The 22,619-nt window shown below is 47.9% G+C and overlaps 1 protein-coding gene across 1 annotated transcript in view; it reads left to right on the top strand.

Moving 5' to 3' along the window:
* The window catches only part of LOC144761792 (MFS-type transporter SLC18B1-like), an 815,703-nt gene that overhangs the window by 625,118 nt on the left and 167,966 nt on the right, over positions 1–22,619 (top strand). The window lies entirely within an intron of this gene.

Here is a 22,619-nt window from a genome sequence, read left to right as displayed (position 1 = left end):
CCTCTACCTCTCTTCTACCCCTCTACCCCTCTTCTACCTTCTACCCCTCTATACCTCGGCCGCTCTTCTACCCCTCTACTACCCCGCTACACTACTACCCCTCTACTTCCCCTTTACTTCCCCTTTACTACCCCTCTAGCTCTCTACTACCCCTCGCCCCTCTTCTACCCCTCTGCCCCTCTTCTACCCCTCTACCCCTCTAACCCTCTTCTACCCTTCTACCCCTCTTCTACCCTCTACCCCTCTATTACCCACAACCCCTCTACTATCCCTCTACTTCCCCTCTACTACCCTTCTACCCCTCAACACCTCTATCCCTTTTCTACCCCTCTACTACCCCTCTATCCTACTACACCTCTACTACCCCTCTATGTCCCCTCTATTACCCCTCTACCTCTCTACTATGCCTCTTCTACCCATCTTCTACCCCTTTTAACCCTCTATCCCTCTACTACCCCTCTACTACCCCTCTACTACTCCTCTGCCCCTCTACTACCCTTCTACTCCTCTTCTACCCCTCTACTACCCCTCTACCCTACTACCCCTCTACTTCCCCTCTATTACCCCTCTACCTCTCTTCTATCCCTCCTTCCCCTCTTCTACCCATCTATACCTCTATACCTTTACTCTTCTACCCCTCTACTACCCCTCTACCCTACTACCCCTCTACTAGTCCTTCACTTCCCCTCTATTACCCCTCTAGCTCTCTACTATCCCTCTACCCCTCTTCAACACCTCTACTACCCCTCTACTTTTCTACCCCTCTTCTTCCCCTCTACACCTCTATGCCTCTTCTACCCCTCAACTACCCTTCTACCCTACCCCCCTCTACTACCTCTCTTCTCCCCCTCTACCCCTTTTCTATCCCTCTACCCCTCTTCTAATCTTCTACCCCTCTTCTACCCCTCTACTCACTTTCTACCCTTCTACCCCTCTACCCCTCTACTACCCATCTATCCTACTCCCCCTCTACTTCTGTTCTATTACCCCTCTACCTCTCTACTACCCCTCTACCCCTCTTCTACCCCTCTACCCCTCTTCTACCCCTCTATCCCTCTTCTACCCTTCTACCCCACTTCAACCCCTCTACTTCCCCTCTATCCCTGTACTACCCCTCTACCTTTCCACTACCCCTCTACCATTCTACTACCCTTCTACCCCGCTACCCCTCTTCTACCCTTCTACCCCTCTACCCATCTTCTGCCCCTTTACCCCTTTTCTACCCCTCATCTACCCCTCTACCCCTTCTCTACCTGCCTACCTCTTTCTACCCCTCTACCTCTACTCTACCTCTCTTCTACCCCTCTACCACCCCTCTACCTCTCTTCTACCCCTCTTCTATCCAGAACTACCCCTCTGCCCCTCTACTACCCTTCTACCCCTCTTCTACCCCTCTAACCCTTGTCTATCCCTCTACCCCTCTAATTCCCCTCTACTACCCCTCTACCTCTCTTCTACCCATCCCTTCTACCCCTCTACCCCTCTACCCCCTACGATCCCTCTACTATCCCCTACTTCTTCTCTACTACCCCTCTACCTCTCTATACCTCTACCCTTCTACTAGCCCTCTACTAGCCCTCTACCCTTCTACCCTTCTACCACTCTACTTCCCCTCTACTACCCCTCTACCTCTCTACTACCCCTCTTCTACCCCTCTGCCCCTCTACTACCCCTCTATCTCTCTACCACCCACTATCCTTTTTCTACCCCTTTACCCCTCTTCCACCCCTCTACTACCCTTCTACCCATCTTCTTCCCCTCTACTACCCCTCTATTACCCCTCTCTCCCTTTTCTACCCCTCTTCTAACCCACTTCCACCCCTCTACCCCTCTTCTACCCCTCTACCCCTTTTCTACCCCTCTTCTACTCCTACTCTTCTACCCCTCTTCAACCCCCTTCTACCTCTGTTCTACCCCTCTACCACTCTATCCCCCTTCTACCCCTCTATACCCTTTTTACCTCTACCCCTATTCTACCCCTCTACTACCCCTCTACCCTACTCCCCCTCTACTTTGCTTCTACTACCCCTCTACCTCTCTACTACCCTTCTACCCCTCTTCTGCCCCTCTATCCCTCTACTTCCCCTCTTTCCCTCTACAACACCTCTACCTCTCTACTACCCCTTTACCATTCTACTACCCCTCTACGCCTCTTCTACCCATCTACCCCTTTTGTATCCCTCTTCTACCCCTCTACCCCTCTTCTACCCCTGTACCATCTTCTACCCCTCTACCACCCCTCTGTTCCTCTTCTACCCCTGTACCCCTCTTCTACCCCTCTTCTACCCTTCTATCCCTCTACCACCCCTCTACCCCTCTACCCTTCTTCTACCCCTTTACCCCTCTTCTACTCCTCTATGCTACCACCCCTCTGTTACCCTTCTACCACTTTTCTACTCTTCTACCCCTCTTCACCCCTCTACCCCTTTTCTACCCTTCTACCCCTATTCTACCCCTCTACCCCTATTCTACCCCTCTACCCATTTTATACCCCTCTTCTACCCCTGTACCCCTCTTCTACCCCTCTACCCCTCTTCTACCCCTCTACCCCTCTTCTAATCCTCTATACCCTCTTCTACCCTTCTACCCCTCTTCTACCCCTCTACTACCCCTCTATCTCTCTACCACCCACTATCCTTCTTCTACCCCTTTAGCCCTCTTCCACCCCTCTACTACCCTTCTACCCATCTTCTTCCCCTCTACTACCCCTCTCTCCCTTTTCTACCCCTCTTCTAACCCACTTCCACCCCTCTACCCCTCTTCTACCCCTCTACCCCTTTTCTATCCCTCTTCTACTCTTACTCTTCTACCCCTCTTCAACCCCCTTCTACCTCTGTTCTACCCCTCTACCACTCTATCCCCCTTCTACCCCTCTAAACCCTTTTTACCTCTACCCCTATTCTACCCCTCTACTACCCCTCTACCCTACTCCCCCTCTACTTCGCTTCTACTACCCCTCTACCTCTCTACTACCCTTCTACCCCTCTTCTGCCCCTCTATCCCTCTACTTCCCCTCTTTCCCTCTACAACACCTCTACCTCTCTACTACCCCTTTACCATTCTACTACCCCTCTACGCCTCTTCTACCCATCTACCCCTTTTGTATCCCTCTTCTACCCCTCTACCCCTCTTCTACCCCTGTACCATCTTCTACCCCTTACCACCCCTCTGTTCCTCTTCTACCCCTGTACCCCTCTTCTACCCCTCTTCTACCCTTCTATCCCTCTACCACCCCTCTACCCCTCTACCCTTCTTCTACCCCTTTACCCCTCTTCTACTCCTCTATGCTACTACCCCTCCGTTACCCTTCTACCACTTTTCTACTCTTCTACCCCTCTTCCACCCCTCTACCCCTTTTCTACCCTTCTACCCCTATACCCCTATTCTACCCTCTACCCCTATTCTACCCATCTACCCATTTTATACCCCTCTTCTACCCCTGTACCCCTCTTCTACCCCTCTATCCCTCTTCTACCCCTCTACCCCTCTTCTAATCCTCTATTCCCTCTTCTACCCTTCTACCCCTCTTCTACCCCTCTACTACCCCTCTATCTCTCTACCACCCCACTACCCTTCTTCTACCCCTTTAGCCCTCTTCCACTCCTCTACTACCCTTCTACCCATCTTCTTCCCCTCTACTACCCCTCTATTACCCCTCTCTCCCTTTTCTACCCCTCTTCTAACCCACTTCCACCCCTCTACCCTTCTTCTACCCCTCTACCCCTTTTTTACCCCTCTTCTACTCCTACTCTTGTACCCCTCTTCAACCCCCTTCTACCTCTGTTCTACCCCTCTCCCACTCTATCCCCCTTCTACCCCTCTATACCCTTTTTACCTCTACCCCTATTCTACCCCTCTACTACCCCTCTACCCTACTCCCCCTCTACTTCGCTTCTACTACCCCTCTACCTCTCTACTACCCTTCTACCCCTCTTCTGCCCCTCTATCCCTCTACTTCCCCTCTTTCCCTCTACAACACCTCTACCTCTCTACTACCCCTTTACCATTCTACTACCCCTCTACGCCTCTTCTACCCATCTACCCCTATACCCCTATTCTACCCCTCTACCCCTCTTTTACTCCTCTACCCCTTTTGTATCCCTCTTCTACCCCTCTACCCCTCTTCTACCCCTGTACCATCTTCTACCCCTCTACCACCCCTCTGTTCCTCTTCTACCCCTGTACCCCTCTTCTACCCTTCTATCCTTCTACCACCCCTCTACCCTTCTTCTAACCCTTTACCCCTCTTCTACTCCTCTATGCTACTACCCCTCTGTTACCCTTCTACCCCTTTTCTACTCTTCTACCCCTCTTCCACCCCTCTACCCCTTTTCTACCCTTCTACCCCTATACCCCTATTCTACCCCTCTACCCCTCTACCCATTTTATACCCTTCTTCTACCCCTGTACCCCTCTTCTACCCCTCTACCCCTCTTCTACCCCTCTACCCATCTTCTAACCCTCTATTCCCTCTTCTACCCTTCTACCCCTCTACCTCTCTACTACCCCTCTACCCGTCTATTCCCCATCTACCCCTCTACACCTCTTCTACCTTTCTACACCTCTACCACTTTTCTACCCCTCTTCTACACCTCTACCCCTGTTCTACTCTTCTAGACCTCTACCCTTCTTCTTCCTGTCTTCAACCCCTCTTCCCTCTTCTACCCCTCTATCCTCCTTCTACCCTTCTACACTTCTTTTACCCCTCTACCCCTCTTCTACCCCTCTACTACACCCCTATCCCTCTTCTACCCCTCTGTCTCCCTTCTACCCCTCTACCATTCTTCTACCCCTCTCCCCCTCTTCTACCCCTCTACCCCTCTTCAACCACTTTCCTACCCCTCTACCCTTCTTCTACCCGTCTACCCCTCTTCTAACCCTCTATTCCCTCTTCTACCCTTCTACCCCTCTACCTCTCTACTACCCCTCTACCCTTCTACTCCCCATCTACCCCTCTTCTACCTTTCTACACCTCTACCACTTTTCTACCCCTGTTCTACTCTTCTACCCCTCTACTTCCCCTCTTCTACCACTATTCTACCCCTCTTCCCTCCTCTACCCCTCTATCCCCCTTCTTCCCCTCTACCCTTCTGTTACCTCTTTACCCCTCTTCTACCCCTCTACTACCCCTCTGTCTGTCATGTAGGGGGTACATCATATTGTCTCCCTTATTTAGAGCTAGTATGGCATCCCTTCCCTCACTAGGGATGTGCTTCCAGAGGCTAGCCCAACATTCCTCTTCAGGGATCCTTTGCATCTGCAAAGCCACCTAATACGCTTTAAACTACTTGTTAATGTCACCCCCCACAACAAAGTCAGGTGCCAGACCTTGGGAATATGGAGCAGGTCTACAGATGACACTGCAGGTATGCTGACACCAATATTGCTGGACTTTGACTGCCTAGCCTTGATGTCCAGTGCCTTAAGGTTCCTATTGTGAGCCAACCGCTCTAAAACAATTCTTTTTTTGCCTCCATTGCCAATCTCTTTTCCCCCATGGTCAGTTTGTTTTCCTCGAAGGATAGTTTTAGCTGGTCCATCTGCAGCTTATACTTCCTTTCAGTCTTCCTGTCCGCCAACTCCTCTGGGAACAAGGCTTAAGAAGACACACTGCTCTATGCTCTGGCAGGGAGTTCTAACTAGGGGATAAAGCCATCCCCCTCAGCTGAATGCCCCAGCTCAAGACTGGCTCCTCCACATTATTCTCTCCATCCCTGTCATCTGATGTGACTGGCAACTGCTGGGCCTTTGTCCATGTCCTCAAATCCCTTTGAAGCTCTCCCTACATGGAGCTCCTTATAGGGGGTAGCACCCTCTCCTGGCAAAACTCCTTGAGCTTAGCCATAGTGTAGCTCTCCAGATTGAGGAGCTCAAATCCCATTTTTTGCAGCTGGAGACCCTGGCACAAACACTCAGGTATAGTGCGGGTACATTTGGATAAAAATACAAAAAAGAAGGCCCATGAAGGAGAATTTAAACACCAATTGGTCATAGATATGGAATGGTAGTGTACACAGTTTCACTGTATGGCATTGATCAAACACAAGTCCTAATCCTCACCAATATAAGAAATTGGGTTGTTTGTTGACTGGTGTGAGCCCTGGTCAAGCAGCACCCACAGTCCTTGTCAAGGTGAGGAACAATCCAACCCTGAATTAGCCTATGCTCAACCCTCTTGTAGCTTGGCACAGAGCAGTCAGGTTTAAAGGTTTAACTTAAAATCAATGTGTAAAGTATTTGTGCAACAATTCAAACAGTAAATAAGTGAAAACACCACACAAAAAGGATTCCATGTCAGATTAGAAAAATAGAGTAGACGTTAATAAATAGAACAAGACCAAAATGACAAGAATTCAATCAGTAGAACCAGAGGTACGCAATTTTAAAGATTTCTGTGAAAATAGGGCCAAAAAGCACAAAGTGACAACTGTGGATATATAGAAGCCCCGAACTGGGGTAAAATCAAAAGTTCAGGCTGACTGCAACAAGTGCAGTCCAGCTATAAGGACCCAGTTAGGCCCACTGAGCATATGGCTTAAATCCTGGTTTGGGTCGCATTGCGATGATTCGCATTGAAGGTGCATCGAGTAGCCAAAGCGATGTGTCTGTCCGGGTTGTGGTGAGGCTGCGATGTGAGGTCCTGCGTCACCGCTGAGGATCCCATTGATGAGAGCTGACGATATGAAGTCCGGCGTCGAGGACGTGCACCGTTGTGGCGATACGTCGGTTCCAGTGAGCTACAATTTAGAATTTGCCATTACCATCAAGATTACCGTTGAATAGGTATGGGGGAACCTGCGCCGAGAATGCGTCACAAAGTGGTGGTCCTAAAGAGGCTGCAAAGCTGATACAGGTTTTTGTGACTGGTCCAATCGACTCAGCAGCGGTAATGAGTGGGTCCAGCTCAGGGTTACGCCACGCAGCAGAGTAGATGCGTCAGTTCTGCTGGGTCCACAGAGGCTGGCAGATCACCCTAAAGGTTCAGGACTGGGGTTCCTTGGCAGGGTAGACTTACAGATGGCAGAGTCCAGGTGCTGGGGATTGAGGCAGTTGGAGCCTTCTGTCCCTGAGGCTCAAGTCAGAAGGCCAGACAACTAAACCTGGGAGTCACTCCAGTGGGCCTAGGTTTAACAGATGCAGGTACAGTCCTTCACATCCAGGCAAGAGGGCAGCAGACATTAGGTCAGCACAGCAGGGCAGCAGTCCACCATAGTGGCAGTCCTTTCAGCAGCACAGCAGTCCTTCTTCCTGGCAGAGTACCCACTGGTCTAGAAGTGTCCTGAGAGTTGGTGTTGAGGTCTAATATTTATACCCAGTTGTGCCTTTGAAGTATGGAGAATGTTCTAGACACAGGGCTTTTAAGTGCACATGTGCCCTGTCTTCCCTGCCCTGGTTCCAGACTAAATTACTAGGGGTATGCAGCCCTTTGTGTGGAGGCAGGACTCATCCTATTCCAGTGTAGGGGGGGCTTTCCCCAGCTCCTCTCTCCCATCCTGCCAGTGATGTCCCAGCCAGACACACCTAAGCTACCTTTTGTGTGTGGCTGTAGAGCAGGAATGCACAAAGCCCAACTGTCAGCTACACCCAGTCATGTCACCCATAGACAGGATGCAGGCACCAAACGGCTAAGGTAGAAAAATGCTAACTTTCTAAAAGTGGCATTTTCAAAAAAGTAATTTGAAATAAAACTTCACCCCAAGTTAGGATTTTTCATTACATTTCCAAAGACACTAAACGTGAACTGGTTACCAGCTTCCATTTGGAAATTACACCTCATGAAATGTCATACGTTAACTCCAGTTTTATCCAAGGGGGAGGTAGGCCTCTGAGTCGTAAAAAACAAATGTGAGAGTTTGTCACGACCAGGACATGTAAAACTTAAAAGTGCATGTCTAACTTTTTTTTCCACAACAAAATGTTATTGTCAACAGCCAGAAAATGCCCAGCAGGGTGTTACACAAGAACAGTGTTGGATATGGATACCAATGTCGACATTTTGCAGCAAGATACATAATGACAAATTCTGTACATGACAACTGGTCAGGATAACAAGAAACCAGAGTGTCACCCACCCACCGTGAATATAATGCATAGACATGCCATCTAACACCAGAGAATCCACATCCCAGTCATCTGTAAATCCCACCATAACAATCTATGCATGTTGGTCCACCGGTGAGTCCGGAGGAGGCTTCAGATAAATCCCCCTATAGTCCGCCCATCTCTTCAAAATCTTGAAATGTTTCCACAGGCAGCCCCAGGCAATGAAAATAGGTACCTCAAGCCCCATACAGAAATCTAAGCCCCTTTTCCAAACTCCTAAAGAAGGTGAGAAGGTGTCCTTCCAATGTTTTGCAATGTTGCACTTCGTGAGCGTGAGGCCCAGCAGCAATAAGTGTAGTATATATATATATTTCCCCCCATTTTGGTCAATAATATGTAGGAGCGTTAATCTGGGTGTATGCAGGACATCCCAAACCAGCGTGGATATCCGGTGTTGCCAATCCACCACAGTAGGTTGACTGGAAGCAGGTCTCCAGGGCGACTCGGGAGGTCCCTCTCCCCCAAAAGAAGTGGCGAAGGGTAGCATTGAGCTGTGTGAACCAGCTTGGCGGGATCAAGTAGGGATGTTTTTGAAGGTGGTACAGCAACCAAGGTAAGGAGACCATCTCAAAGATGGCAGATCTACCAAGTAGCGAAAGAGGAAGATGGGACCAAACACAAGTTTGTTCTTTAAACTGTAAACTCAGCGGTGCCAGATTTCTCTCCCAGGACAAAGACTGCGACTCGGCCAAGAAGACCCCCAGATACTTAAAGTCATTTGGCACCATCATGACCTCGATGGACCAGGGACCCAGCTGTCCTGTACTAGGCAGGGGCCATAAAAAGGATTTTCGGGGGTTCATGTACAGGCCGGATGTCTCACCAAACACCTGCATGATCCTTAGGAGTCGAGGCCCAGAATGAGTCAGCTGTGTATGAAAAAATAACACATCTTCTGCATACAGCGATATACGATCCAACGCGGCCCCAGGCCCCTCAAATCCCCGGTACTGAGTGTCTATTCACACCCATGAAGCATGAGGCTCCATCGTAAGCGCAAACAAGTATGGGGAGAGAGGGCAACACCCTACGCCGCCACCCCCACTGGTATCTGGATGCAAGGCACATGCAGGCCCACCCCAAACAGCCAGTCATCCCGGGCGCGGGTCAGGGGCACATCGGTGAATCTTGCCAATATGGACCAGAACAGCGCCACAAGAACACCGCACGATCCCTAGGGGGGGGCAAAGGCGGCACGCCGTGGGACGGAATGACTGCCGAGTCGTCCACAGCCATCCAGCCGTGCCCCTAAGAAATATCAACACTAAGTTCTGCGATAGCCATGGGGGCACGGGAAGGCCCCGAGAGAAGAGCAAAGGAGTTAATGTGGGTGCTGGGTCGGGTGTTGGATTGTGCCCCAGCGGTGTCCACACTCCAATATGGGGAATTGGTACCCTTAGGTCGAGCGCCAGTCTCCTAACTCGGCCGCCGCACTCGCCAGGTCGCTTCCCCTGCCTGCAGGCCCTGCCACCAAGTCTCAATGGCCTCAGGGGATGTCGCTGGCCTGCCACAGGGAGCGCCATGGCCCGAAACCGGCCACCGAGAGGAGACAGAAATACTGCCCATAAGCAGGGAGGTCTTCCATGCCTCCCTCCTCACACTCCACTCACCGGAAGGGTGCTGGGCCGCTGTCGCAGCCCTCCAGGAAAGCAGAGCCTCCAGTATGCCACGCAGAAAGGCCCCACTCCACCACCATCACAGTGCGGTGCTGAGGTCCCGGCAGGCTGCGGAGGTCAGGGCATGGCCAAGACCCAGAGTTGGGCAGAGGAGTCTGCAGGCCGTATAGCTGGCTCACCGAAGAGAACGCCACAGCCCGACCCGGCCGTCAAAAAGAGGCAGCGCCAAAGCCCTGCGAGCCGGACGCGAAGCCACACCCCTCGCCACCCCGGCCGACTCACACTCCGATCCCAAGAGGGAGCGCCCAGGCAACGCAGCAGTCCCTCCGCATTCCACCGAGCCTCCGGGCAGCAGGATCAGCAAGCGCCGCATCCACAATGTGGCGCACGAGTCTGCCCCACAGCTCCGCTCGGAGGCCCGTCCGGCTCTGCCTGTACGCAGGGCCGGGTATGCTCAGACCGCAGCTTGCAACCGGGTATCAGAGGCCCCAGGACCACCGGGCTGGTTCCGGTCAAATCGGCGAGATCCACTCAACCAGCGGAGCCCAAGCCCACTCTGCAAAGCAGGTAGGAGCTGAGAATTGGCAAGATTTTGGCAGGATTATAGTGAGGGCTTACGGAGCCCGCTCAAAGCACGTCTGCCATGTCGAACGGCTTGGCCCCCCCCCCCCCCCCCCCATGTCTAACTTTTTAAATACACTGCACCCTGCCCTCTGGGCTACCCAGAGCCAACTTTTGGGGTGACTCATAGGTATTAAAAAGTATGGTTTGGGCCTGGTTAAAGGCTTATTTTGCCAGGTCAAAATGTCAGTTTAAAATGGCACACCACAGGCTGCAGTGGCAGGCCTGAGACATGTTTAAAAGGGCTAATTAAGTGGGTGGCATAATTAGTGCTGCAAGCCCACAATTAGCATTTAATGTACATGCCCTGGCCACAGGTAGTGTCACTTTACCTTGGACGTACAAGTAAATTAAATGTGCCAATTGGCTATAAGCCAATTCTGAAATGTTTAAAGGTGAGAGCACAAGCACTTCAGCACTGGTTAGCAGTGGTAAAGTGCTATGGTAAGAAGAAACAAAATCAGCAAAACAGGAGTTGTGAAGGCAAAAGGTTAGGGAGAAGACCAAACGAAGGATACCAGGTTTAACATTGGTAGGAAAACAATAAGCAATCAGATGAATTTAAATCTCAAAAAAGAAAGAGATCAGGGCTATTTTGAGAGAAATGATTATTGGAATCTGATGTATCAACAGTTTAGATTATTGGAGTAGGAGGCCTGGAGAACAAAAAAGCAGAAAACTTCAAAGCGGATGTTTAGGTGAATAAATGAAGTTGTTAATGGGGTTTTAGTGATAATTTTAAATAATTAGAGAAGGGGAGGTCTGTCATAGCATTTTTCAAAGTTAGTAAAATGTGAAAATATTGTGGTTAAACTATTTTTGAAATGTGTTGTATAGAGTTGTGACTGAAGAATTGATGAGATTGCTCTTGAAACAAAATGTTTGGATCAAGTAGAAGTCTGGAAGATGCTATTAATAGTGCACATTTTCATGTGGTAGGCTATTAATTTTAAAGTAGAGGTTTTTTTAATGCACCCTTGACCACTGCATTGAATAGCTCTGCAAAGTGTGAAGAAAACAGTAATATTAGCATATGGGGTCCTGCCTTCCCTCTCCGTCACTAAATACAATTTTTTAGATATTTTGTATGTGAGGGTTTGAGTGAATTATATAGTATTGCAACCTTACGTATAATACACTCACAAAAACCATCTTGTGTCCAGTCACGCTCGTTTGCAAAACCTTAAGCTCAACCCTGGGTAGGTATGGCTTCCAGCAGCAAACCTTAAACAAAGAAACTAGCGTAAAACATTAAACAGAAAAAAGGAAGCCACACACCATGAAAGAAATCTGACACAAATTTATAAAAATAGATTATATTTTTAAGGATTTGACATGAGCAAAATCCTCTAGAGGGTTCCCGAGATAGAGATTTTTTAAGAGAAAATAATCTCAGTTTAACTGAAAACAAGTATTGATAACCATAAAGTTTGTAAACTTTTGAAAAGTTTGTAAGAGTTGTTTTAGTCTACTCTGGCCCATCTGTGACAACCAAATCCAACAAGGTGAAGTCGCGGGGGCAAATAAGGAGTATTTGGACAGTTACCTGGCCCCCAAATCATTCTCCAGTCTAGTTCAGTCCAGTTCTCCACTTTACAGCATAACCACCATAGATTTTAATGGAGTGGTCTTGGTGCTGCGGATGCAGGAGATGGAAGATACTCTAGGATGCTCTGGGTGCTGTGTTCAGCGGGGGTCCCTTTGCGGTTATTCCTTGGTCCACAGTTCAGGTGGGGTGACTTTGACTACAAATGGGGGGTTCTGTAGAAGTCCTCTTTGAGCCAGTGGAAGGTCAGCTGCTGCTAGGCTACTGGTCTCCATCCACAGAGGTCTCAGCAATATACATTGGTGGAGGTTGGTGTCCTTCTTGGGAGGCCAATCTGGACACAAAGCGACACTCCCAGGTCTGGCAGAATCGGGGCACCTTTAGGCCATCGAGGACCAGTCTCTCGGGGTGCCCAGCGTCAGTCAGTGGTGATTCTTCGTAAGTGGGTCCCAACTTGCTGAGTTGGGCTACTCCAGCTTTAATGGCCCTGGTGCTGGTTCCAGGGACTAGTCACCCAACTTACCCTTGAAGTCACCTCTTTGGTATGGGGCTTGGGAATAATCTTTCCTCAATCCAGAAGCCACAGGCACAGTCTTTTCTTCACTAGCCCAAGGTGGGCAGGTGCAGTCCAGCAAAGTCCAGGGGTCAGTGGGCAGTCCTTCTTAACTCCTATCTTCAGTTTCGGGGAGATCTGAGGTTCAGGTTGCCATATTTATGCCCAGAAAGTGCCCTGGTTGGATGATGCGGTCACAAGCCAATGGACTACCAGGTCCCCTCCCGATGTGTGACAATTCTCCAGCTAAGTGTGGCATCTAGCAATCTCAGAGAACACTATTGTTCTCACTCTGAAGATGTTTGAACCCTTCCTTTGAAGTTAGGGGCTTGGTAGCCCACCCTAAAGGTATGGCTACCTGTGGACTACATGCCCATGGAAAAACCAGTTTAGGCATTAGTCTCTACTCTCTCGCCAGCCTGTCAGCCCTACAGGAGTGTGATTGCTGCTTGCCCACGAAAGGTGGTTTAGCCTTTGAAGCTTGCCTTTTGCGGTAACACCCTGAGTGGCACTCTGCCGTACATGCCCGGGTTACCATATACTAGAGACTTACTTATAAGTAAGTCAGTCTCTTACAGTTGGGGTTAGCCTATTCTTCATATACTTTGTAATGAGTTAGAACAGTGGCACTGAGGTCTTGATTGCAATCATCAGTGCACCCTCAGAGTAGAAAAACAGCAGCCAGCAGTTCAAAAGGGGCAAAAGGTTAGGGGGCTGCAAAAATCCTGTTTCCTTACGGTGTCAGATTCACCTGTGATCTGTCTGTATTTGTTTAACACAGCCTACTACCCACCCATCTAGCAGAATTATAAAAAAATACTGTCCTTTGGTGTGAAGGGGGATTGGGAAAATCTAGTTAGTAGCTTAATGGCACTTCATGTGACTAGAAAACCTGGGTTCCCTGCATGTCTAAATTGGGTGAACTATGTCAAATCGATTAACTTCACGTGTCTACTTTACTTAATAGGGAAATTTGAGTGCACTTTCAAGTAATTAAGCTCAAGATGGATCCTGTACAAAATATAACTTTCATATGCTTTAGTAGTTTGTATTGATTGTTCCACCGTCCATAAAAATAATATTGTTCATGTTGTGAGGGACACCAGACAATTGGTTCACTTTGTTCACTCATAGATTGTAAGGAGGGAGGATTAATACATGTTTTAAAGTTCATCCTAAGAAATGTACTATTCAAATAAATGTTGCTGCAGTGTTGTGATCTATGTACTAAATAGAAACTCTCCCATATGTTTAAAGAAGCACCTCCTACATTTTAAAATCGTTATCATGTTCTTACATTTTGTTAGTTGTGTAATTTGCATTACAAATATTTTGAATTTCCACATGTTCTTTGGAACTTGGAGATGAGCCAGATCAGTGGCTCAACTGTCAAGGCCTTTTACGACGTGGGCAGTGTGGGCAATTGCACTGGGTACGACCTTCCAAGGAGTCTGGCTCCTGCTCACCCTCCAAAAGAACCACCAGTGGACCATTGGACTAGCAGAGTTTCCAAGGGTGGATGGGTGCTGCTTCCTCAATCACTTGTCAGTGCCTCTTCTGTTTCTGGCCTCTGTACTGAGGCTACTCTCCTGGTATGCAGTACTTTACGACACTCACAACAAGCCCATTTTGCCTGATTTTAGGAATGGTCTCCATTTCTTTTGTTATTCCTTATTTGTCTGGTTCCTAACAACAGTGTTTTGGATCAGTTGCTGTGGATTTGCATCTGATCTTGACTTCATGTTGCTCTTTAATTCTCTTTGTCTATTAGTCAAGGCTCCCAGTTCAGAGAGAAATATGGAGTGCCTGACACACACACTATAATGCTGCAGTACGGCCTTCTTGATGCTGTGAAGCTGCAGACAATTTGTGGGTACTTTACATCCTGACTTTACGTGTGACACTGTCGCCCACACCATCTGCTGTGCTTCATTCATTTTCTTTTTTCTCAAACGTATTTTATTGGCCTTTTGCATAATACTGCAATCTAATACAACAGGTCTTGTATCAAGATGAGGTCTTACAATAATGCAGTAATAAAAGGTCTGGACTGAGGTGCAGTACAAGATACATGTCCCCGCCATCTACCCATATAGTGGCTCAAATGAAAGGTACCGTTTCTTAACATAACAGAGGCGCAAACATGTCTTGTTGAAAAGCGAAAAAAGGCAATTGCAGGTTCAATCTGTCTTGCTTTTATGATGGTGTTGTGCCAAACCTTCCAACAGGAAAGGAACTTCCTGAAAGAAAGGAATCCCCCCTATTGAAACCCCATATAAACTAAATACCAACCCCCCCGAAACATGATGGTGGCGGCATACATTATCAAAGTGTGCTCATGGCTGAACAGACAGCGGTAACTTAGAATTGGAAGAGGTGAATATCTCTAATAGAGGGAAGGCAGACAGCCAGAGGGAGTCCCCGTGAGAGAAAGGTAACCAGTGGACCCCATTTATATTCAAAGTTTTTATAGTTGGCTCGAAAAATATCTGACATTCTTTCAAGGCTAAGCAGTTTCCACAGTCGAGAGTGTCATAGGGAGATGGCCGAAGCTTCCTTTTTCTTCCAAGCTGCAGCGATAGCTACTTTTGCTGCCCCTATGCACGTCCACATGATGGCTTTGTCGGCTTTGGTTTGATACTCAAGTGTCGGATCAGGGAGACCTAAAAGAATCTCTGCCATAGTGGTCGGAATGGGGTAGCCTAAGATCTCTTTAATATGTGCTAAGATTTCCTCCCAGAATGGACCTATCATAGGGCAGTCCCACCAAATGTGTTTTGGAAGTTTCCCAAGAGGCCACACCCTCTCCAGCATCTATCGGAGGTGGCTGGGAAGATTCTCTTAAGCTTAGCGGAGTATAGATACCAATCCATCATAGTCCTAAAATGAGCTTAACGTAGTTCTGCAGAATGGGTAAATTTAGCAATATCGGACCCCAACCCAGACCATTCCCTATACGAAATGTCACGTTGGAGTATGTCTTTCCAGATTTGCATATATCGTGGTCGTGGGGAGTGGGTAGAGGTGAGTAGATAGGTGAATAAAAATGAGATAACCCCTTTCATAGAGTCTACTCTTTGAACAAAGGTTTCCAATGTCGTAAGAGGGCGTGTGGCCACTTCACTGATGTGTGGTGTAAGGGCCCAGTGCTTCAGTTGAATGTAGTGAAAATGTTCAGTGACCTCCAAGCCGTAGTCCCTTCTACAATTCTTAAAGGTAAGGGGGTCGTTGTTATGGAAAAGGTGTGTCAGAGCTAGGCATCCACCCTCTCTCCAAGCGTCGAAAGGCCCCTCTCAAAGAGCAGGGGGGAAGGCTGAAATAAAATGGAGGGGCGTGTAGGGTGAGAGGAATGTGGTCCATTGCTCGTTCCCAGATATGGAATCCCATACTTTCAAAGTAGTGCGAGTGGGGGAACTAATGTATGTGTTTTTCGGTCATCCTTCTTAGGTCGCCATATGAGGTCCCAAATGCTTCTCCCCAATATGGAACCAGTGTTTCTCTGATTCTCGTTTGGACCATTCAGTCACCACTCGCAGTGGGCTGCTTTGTAATACAAGTCAAAATCAGGTAGACCCACTCCGCCCGCGGCCTCGTAGAATTGAAAAGGAAAAGCGTGCTCGGCTACCATGCCAGATAAAGTGCAAGATCGTGGACTTAACTTTGGGGAAGAATTCTTTCTCAAGTTCTATGGGTAAGGCCTGAAAAAGATATAGGAGCTTAGAGAGTATCGTCATCTTGATCACGTGTATGCAACCAAGCCAAGATATAAAAAGTGGCTTCCATCATTTAAGCTCAGTTAGGAGGCGACAGAGGGAGGGCAGGAAATTGGCTTGGTAGAGTCCTTCTACGCGTGGCGTCAATTGAACCCCCAGGTATTGGAGCGAGCTAGAGATCCATTGAAGCAGGGTGCGCTTCTGCAATTCCTGCACCTCAGCTTTTGGAAGGGTAAGGATGAGTATGTATGATTTGCCTAAAGTAACCTTAAACCCTGCTACTTCTTTGAATCTCGCTAGCTCGGTTTGGAGTGGAGGCAAGGAGTTGGGTGGGTCGGTAAGAGACAGGAGCACATCATCTGCGAAGAGAGATATTATGTGTGACTCCCCACTAAAGGGTATTCCCTGAATCTCTGGATTCGCCCTTATGGCCATCACAAGCGTTTCAATGCTGAGGGAAAATAGGAGGGGTGAGAGCCGGCACTCCTGACGAGTGCCTCTATTGTGGAGGAAGGGAGCTGATAATACCCCATTCACCTGTACTCTAGAGCGTGGCTGGATATAATTGGTCTGGATCATAGAGATGAATTTAGCTGTGAACCCGAATTTTGTGAGTGTGCTAAAATGCAATGCCCTGTCCACCCTGTCGATGGCCTTTTCGGCATCCAACCCGACAAGGACAGCAGGGATACGACGTTTATTAGCCTTCTCAATCAGGTGTACTATGCGCCGAGTGTTATCGTGGGTCTGACGTCCGTTAATAAAGCCCGATTGATCAGGGTGGACTAGTGCTGGCATGACGTGATTTAATTGGGTTGCTAAGATGGTAGAGTAGAGCTTTGCATCCAGATTTAATAGAGCGATGGGTCGGTATGAAGAGCATAATTGTGGGTCTTTCCCCTGTTTTGGGATAACCATGACCATGGCCTCAACCATCGAGCCAGTGACCTCTCCCACCTCTGCCATAGTGTTGAAACGCCGCGTTAGGTGTGGTATGAGGTCTGGGGCAAAAGTTTTGTACAATTGGGACGTGAATCCGTCGGGCCCCGGGGCTTTGTGAGGTTTAAGTGATTTTATAGCAGCACCTACCTCCTCTTGGGAAATAGGAACGGTAAGTTTGTCATTCCAGACCTGGGAGACCTGGGGGAATTGTAATGTCTGAAGGTAATCGTGCTGTTTGCTTGTGTCACGCCTATTTTGTTTCCCTGTGAGTTAGAAAGATGATAGAGTTTTAGGAGGGTGAATTCAGCCCTATTACTATAAATAGCTCTGACTTTCCCCCGTAAGGTGGTAAGGGTGTGAAGAGATTTTCTAGAGGGTTAGTTTTATGAGTGGTTTCAGCTATAGTGAGTTCGACTTCTAGAGCTTCCCTCTCCTTAGTCCGTTGTTTGTTCAGGGTGGAGTTAAGGGCAATGCATTGACCCGGAAAGACTGCTTTAAACGCGTCCCAATTGGTGTACACTGAGGTGTCTTCTGGGTTGTTTAATTAAAAAAAAATTGTGATTGGTTCTCTTACTTCCGTGCAAAGCACTTTCCCTCTTGTGAGGGCAGCTGGAAAATAACATTTAGGGGATGTAGAGGCGTTGTTGCTCCATGTTAAAAAGATAGATATGAGACAGTGGCCCGATACTGAAAGAGGAAAGATGTTAGCCTCCTGAAGGGATCCCAGTAGATTCTGGCTAATAAAAATGTAGTCGAGTCGGGAATATGTATGGCGGACATGTGAGTAAAAAGTGTAGTCGCGCATCAGAGGGTTAAGGGTACGCCAGGCGTCTCTAAGGTCTAAGTCAGTATCTGTTGCTTGGTTTCTACGGGAAAGGATCCTTTTTCCGATCGGTGAAGGTGGGTGCTATCCAGTGTGGCTTGCCATGTAAGATTAAAATCGCCCATTAGGATTGTTGGTCCATCTGCAAAGTCCTGAATCCCCCCCACCAGTGTGTTTAAAAAGGACGCTTGGCCAGGGTTGGGGCGTATGTTGCGATGAATGTGCAAAGTTTACCTTTTAACGTACCCTTGACCATAACCATACCAAAAGGGATGATGAACAGAGCGTTTGAGCAAATCAAACACTCACCCCCAGTCAACTGATCTGGGTTTAATCCATCATCATTCTTTAGCTCACTCCACCACCCCTGTTCAGACATGGCCATATGCAAACCAGTCTGACCCTGAGCCTCATGGGAACAGTCCAGCTCGAACTGCCAAGCCATCTCTTCCCTGGACCGGAAACAAGCATCCTGGGACCGGTTTTGGGTTCATTACCCTCATCAGCCAGGCTATCTTGAATCCAGTGGGAAAGTGAGCAAGGGACTCACGTCTGGGCATACCCTGCCAACGTAGGGCGAAGAAAGCGATACCAAAGGGGATGATGGACGGAGCGTTTGAGCAAATCAAATATTCACCCCCAGTCAACTAATCTGGGTTTAATCCATCATAATTTTTTAGCTCACTCCACCACCCCAGTTCAGACATGGCCATATGCAAATCAGTCAGACCTGTGCCTCATGGGAACAGTCCAGCCCGAACAGTTTCGATGTGATGGGACTATACATCTGTCTCCTAGCCAGGGTGGCTGGTGCTAGGTCTTGATAGGTGGTGCAGGAATGATTCTGGAAAGAGACCCTCCTCTTTTTCCGGGCTGCAAGAAGGACTGCTTCCTTAACTTTATAGGAGTGGAATTTGGTGAGCACGTCTCACAGCCGTCTCTTTTCTCCGGTCGCCAGTCATCCGACTCGGTGTACTCTTTCTAATTTGAGTGTCAGTGGGCTGATGATCTCCGTGCACAGACCCTCCAGAAAGGCTTCCGGACCCGGTCCCTCCACCCCCTCTACCAGGTCTCGGATTCGTAGGTTCTGAGATCAGATTTTAGTTGCTTAATGGAGGCCTTAAGGTCCTGACCTAGTTCTTTCCTTAGCTCCATTTTAAAGTCTTGGAAGGTAGCCATGAGGTCTTCTTTTGTGTGGGCCATGGTGTACGTTCTTGCTCCTTGGTCCGGAAGCGGGTGCGCCTCAGCCGGCAGGAAGAAATCAGAGACTTTGCTCGTAGTTTTGCTCGACAACTTCTTTGGCAGGATAGGGACAGGCCCCGGGGGCCCCCAGGCAATACATTAAGGGGACTTTACAAGTGTAGCGCTCGAAGGAGCAGGGTGGCCTCTGCGGTGGTGGCAGGTAGTGGGCCCCGGAGAGTTTTGATCACTATTCTTGTACTCGGCCGTAAGGGAATGGCGTTTCAATCAGTTAGAATGAGTCCGAGAGTGTCACACTGTGGGAGATTATCGCCAGGGAAGGGCAGACCCGCTGCGGCTGGTGTACACTAGTTCAGGGTAGGGGCGAGCTCGTAGGTAGTGAGTGTCAACGCATGTTCTGTACCGGACCTCCTGATTGCCAGTCAAGATATCATTGGGCCCCTGAGGGAAGTAGGCAATCAATCCCTCCTCTACCACAGACCTTCCATGCCTGTAATCTGAATGCCTGCCCCCTCCTGGTGGGACATGCTGAGATCAATGTGCTTTTAGGCTTTAGTGGAGGGGATTGCTTTGCGGTGCTCTAGCTCTTAGCAGGTGTATGTAGAGGCCTCCTACCTTACACCTGCCTCTGCATTTAAGGGCGCGGTAGCCTGGTATTCATGTGAAGCCGCCCGCGTTGGAGTTCAGGCATTGCCAAGCCGCCATATTAGGGTCAGGCAAATGGCGAGACCCGGGTGACAGGACAAGCATCGTAGAACCACAGCTTGAGGCCCAGGACAGCCGGTAGCCAAAACGAGCTACGTCCGTCCGGCCATCTTGCCCGGCAGAGGCCCCCTTCGTTAATTTTTTTAACGTCCAGTAAAGGGTGAGAAGAGCCAGATGTTTTTGTTTAACCTGTCTAAACTAGCAGAAGGTGATAATGCCCCTTAGCGTAATATTTACCAAAGTGTTTCCCAGGTGTTTTAAACTGTTTAGAATCATTATCAAAAGGTTTCTTGTCTCCAAGAAAGACGGGGCAGATTTGGGGCTCAAGAGCCACAATTTTCCATCGAACAAGGGCATAATATGTCACGTGAATGTAACACTCCTAGAGGCAATCACATATAGAGTGATGGCGCGCGTGATTACCAGCTCAGTTTACCAGCTCAGTTTACCATGCTCACCTGGGCCCATTAACATTCACACTTTAAACCGGTAACCCTGCTTCAAAGTAATTTCCTGCCTATCAGAATTTTATTCACTTCAGGACTTATACCTATACACCATGACTTACCAAATACCTGTCACCTGTGCTCTAAGTCCTAAGGATCGAAAGCAAGTTAGCATAATAGGTAGATTTTAACATTTACCTTCATAAATAACCACAGACTCAGGAGAAGTTTTAAACACTTTATCTATGCAACATTTGACGAGTCAGAGGCCATAATAGTGCGATCAGAAATTTTGCAAGTAAGAAAATAATTACTAAAACATAAAGTTTGCAAGAAGTTAAGGCAACACCTTTAGACATTGGTACCTGGGAATGGTGAGAAAGGGAAACAATACAAGGACAACCCACACAGAATATATTTACCCAGAATGGTGCGAGGACCAACCCTGGCCACGGGCTGGGACAAAAGAAAAGCTCCCGACTAATCAGGTGCCAATGGAAAAAGGACAGGTGCAGAACAGGACAGGTAACCTCCACCAAGTGCAACGCCAGTGTCACACCCCTCTCTGCGGCAAATTTATAACCCCTACTGGGTAATCGATACTTCTCCCTAAGCAAACTCTGATTCTTCTGACCGAGTGCTTCGCCAGCACTCTGCTCTCGATTCTCCTTCAGCATAAGTTGGGTCAGTGAAAGCTCCGTGACAAGTTGGACAAGTCATCTAACTAAGCCTACCTTAGTTATACTTTTTTCCAGGGCAATGTACCACCCCCAAATGTTGTGAATATATGTGATTGGTTAGAAAGGCAAGGAGATGTCATCACACCAAACTTACTTTCCCATGAATTTATTCCATCCAGCAATATTTGTTTCAAATCATATACATTGTATTTCAATACAGTTCAATATTTCTTCCTCTCATGGGGTCAGACGGTCAGGTTCCCAAGAACATCTTGGGTAAGACGGGCTTGGCAGCTATTCAATGACACTGCTCAAGGTCTCTCAAGGCTCCCGACACATGCGCAATGGAAATTCAATATGGCGATTCAACCACTTTTCAGGCTCAAATACGAGCTATTGAAGAAGTCAAAGAGAGACACATTAGAATACAAAAATAAATGAATGCACTTATTTCTACTCTAACCCCATTACTTTATTTTAACTATATCTTTAATAGTTAAGCAGAACACACAAGGTTTATTTCAAGCAGAAACATTTGCATTAGTATGTGAAACATGAAGCTGCCATCTTTGGCACTAGTACGCAGCTGCAAGAATTTCCCACCTAAAGCGAAAGCCTTGCTTCATCAAGAGCATAGTGAATAAATAGTGTAATCGAAAAATAGAAAATAAATGCACTTCTACAATTGTGGGGTATGGTTGTATGGGGTATGGTTGCTCCTTGGGTTTGTCTGTAAAATTGGCCTCTATTTGTCCTGAATTGCAGTCCTGTCCAGAATTTGCCCCCATGCCAGGTGATCACCCTAACCACTGGTCATGGTCGACACCACATCATGTAGCACAAGAGGAGTTCAAGTGTAATTACTGCCCCATCTCCAGTTTTCTGGGCTAGAGTCATAGAGCATATCCTACACGTTCAGAATCCAGCTCACCCAACTTCTCCATGGATTGGTGTACTTGTCTCATAGTAGCTGTAGAAGATGGAGCGAATAATAGAATAGTCTTACAGGTGCCAAGTACTCCGCCCTGACCTTATCTTTGGAAGAAACATGGTTATATCAAAGTGATGCACGTCTTGTGGTATCCTTTGTGTCAATTGATGTGAAACTCACTTAAGGGTTCCTTAGGAGAAAGTGCATGAGGAGCAAAGACCCTGAGCAGAGTGCTGTTATTGTTTGCCAAAAGGGAACCCAAAATTGCAAATAAGAGTGACTGAGACGTCCCTCGAGCTACTAGTTATATTCATTGTGTATGTCCTGATGAAAGTGTTTCATTGCAAGGGACAGAGACCACAGAAATAACGATGAGTTATGTACAGTTCCTTATCCCTTGTTTGCAGAACTTTGATTATCATTGCCAATTTTACATGATTTGTATAATGTTGAAGTTGGACATAACATGTTCACAGAAGAACATTTGCTTGGTATTTTGTTCTACCCTTGCATCGCGTCTGACTAAGATGAACATAGGTGATTTGATGCGGTTCTATGTTGTTTCTGTGACACAGCAGTATAGTAAGGTCTGACCAGGCACTTGCACAACAGGGGCCATTGGCAGACCATATGAAAGTCACATGCATAGCTTTTTTATTCATATCAATCTCTTTATGTTTTGGGCAGTGTCTAAAGTTGTCATCTGATCAGAAATAATCACTGTTACTTTTCAAGAAAAT

This window comes from Lissotriton helveticus, chromosome 6, assembly GCF_964261635.1.
Source record: "Lissotriton helveticus chromosome 6, aLisHel1.1, whole genome shotgun sequence".
Taxonomy (NCBI): domain Eukaryota; kingdom Metazoa; phylum Chordata; class Amphibia; order Caudata; family Salamandridae; genus Lissotriton; species Lissotriton helveticus.
Note: the sequence above shows the minus strand (reverse complement) of the source record. Positions and strands in the feature narration are given on the sequence as shown.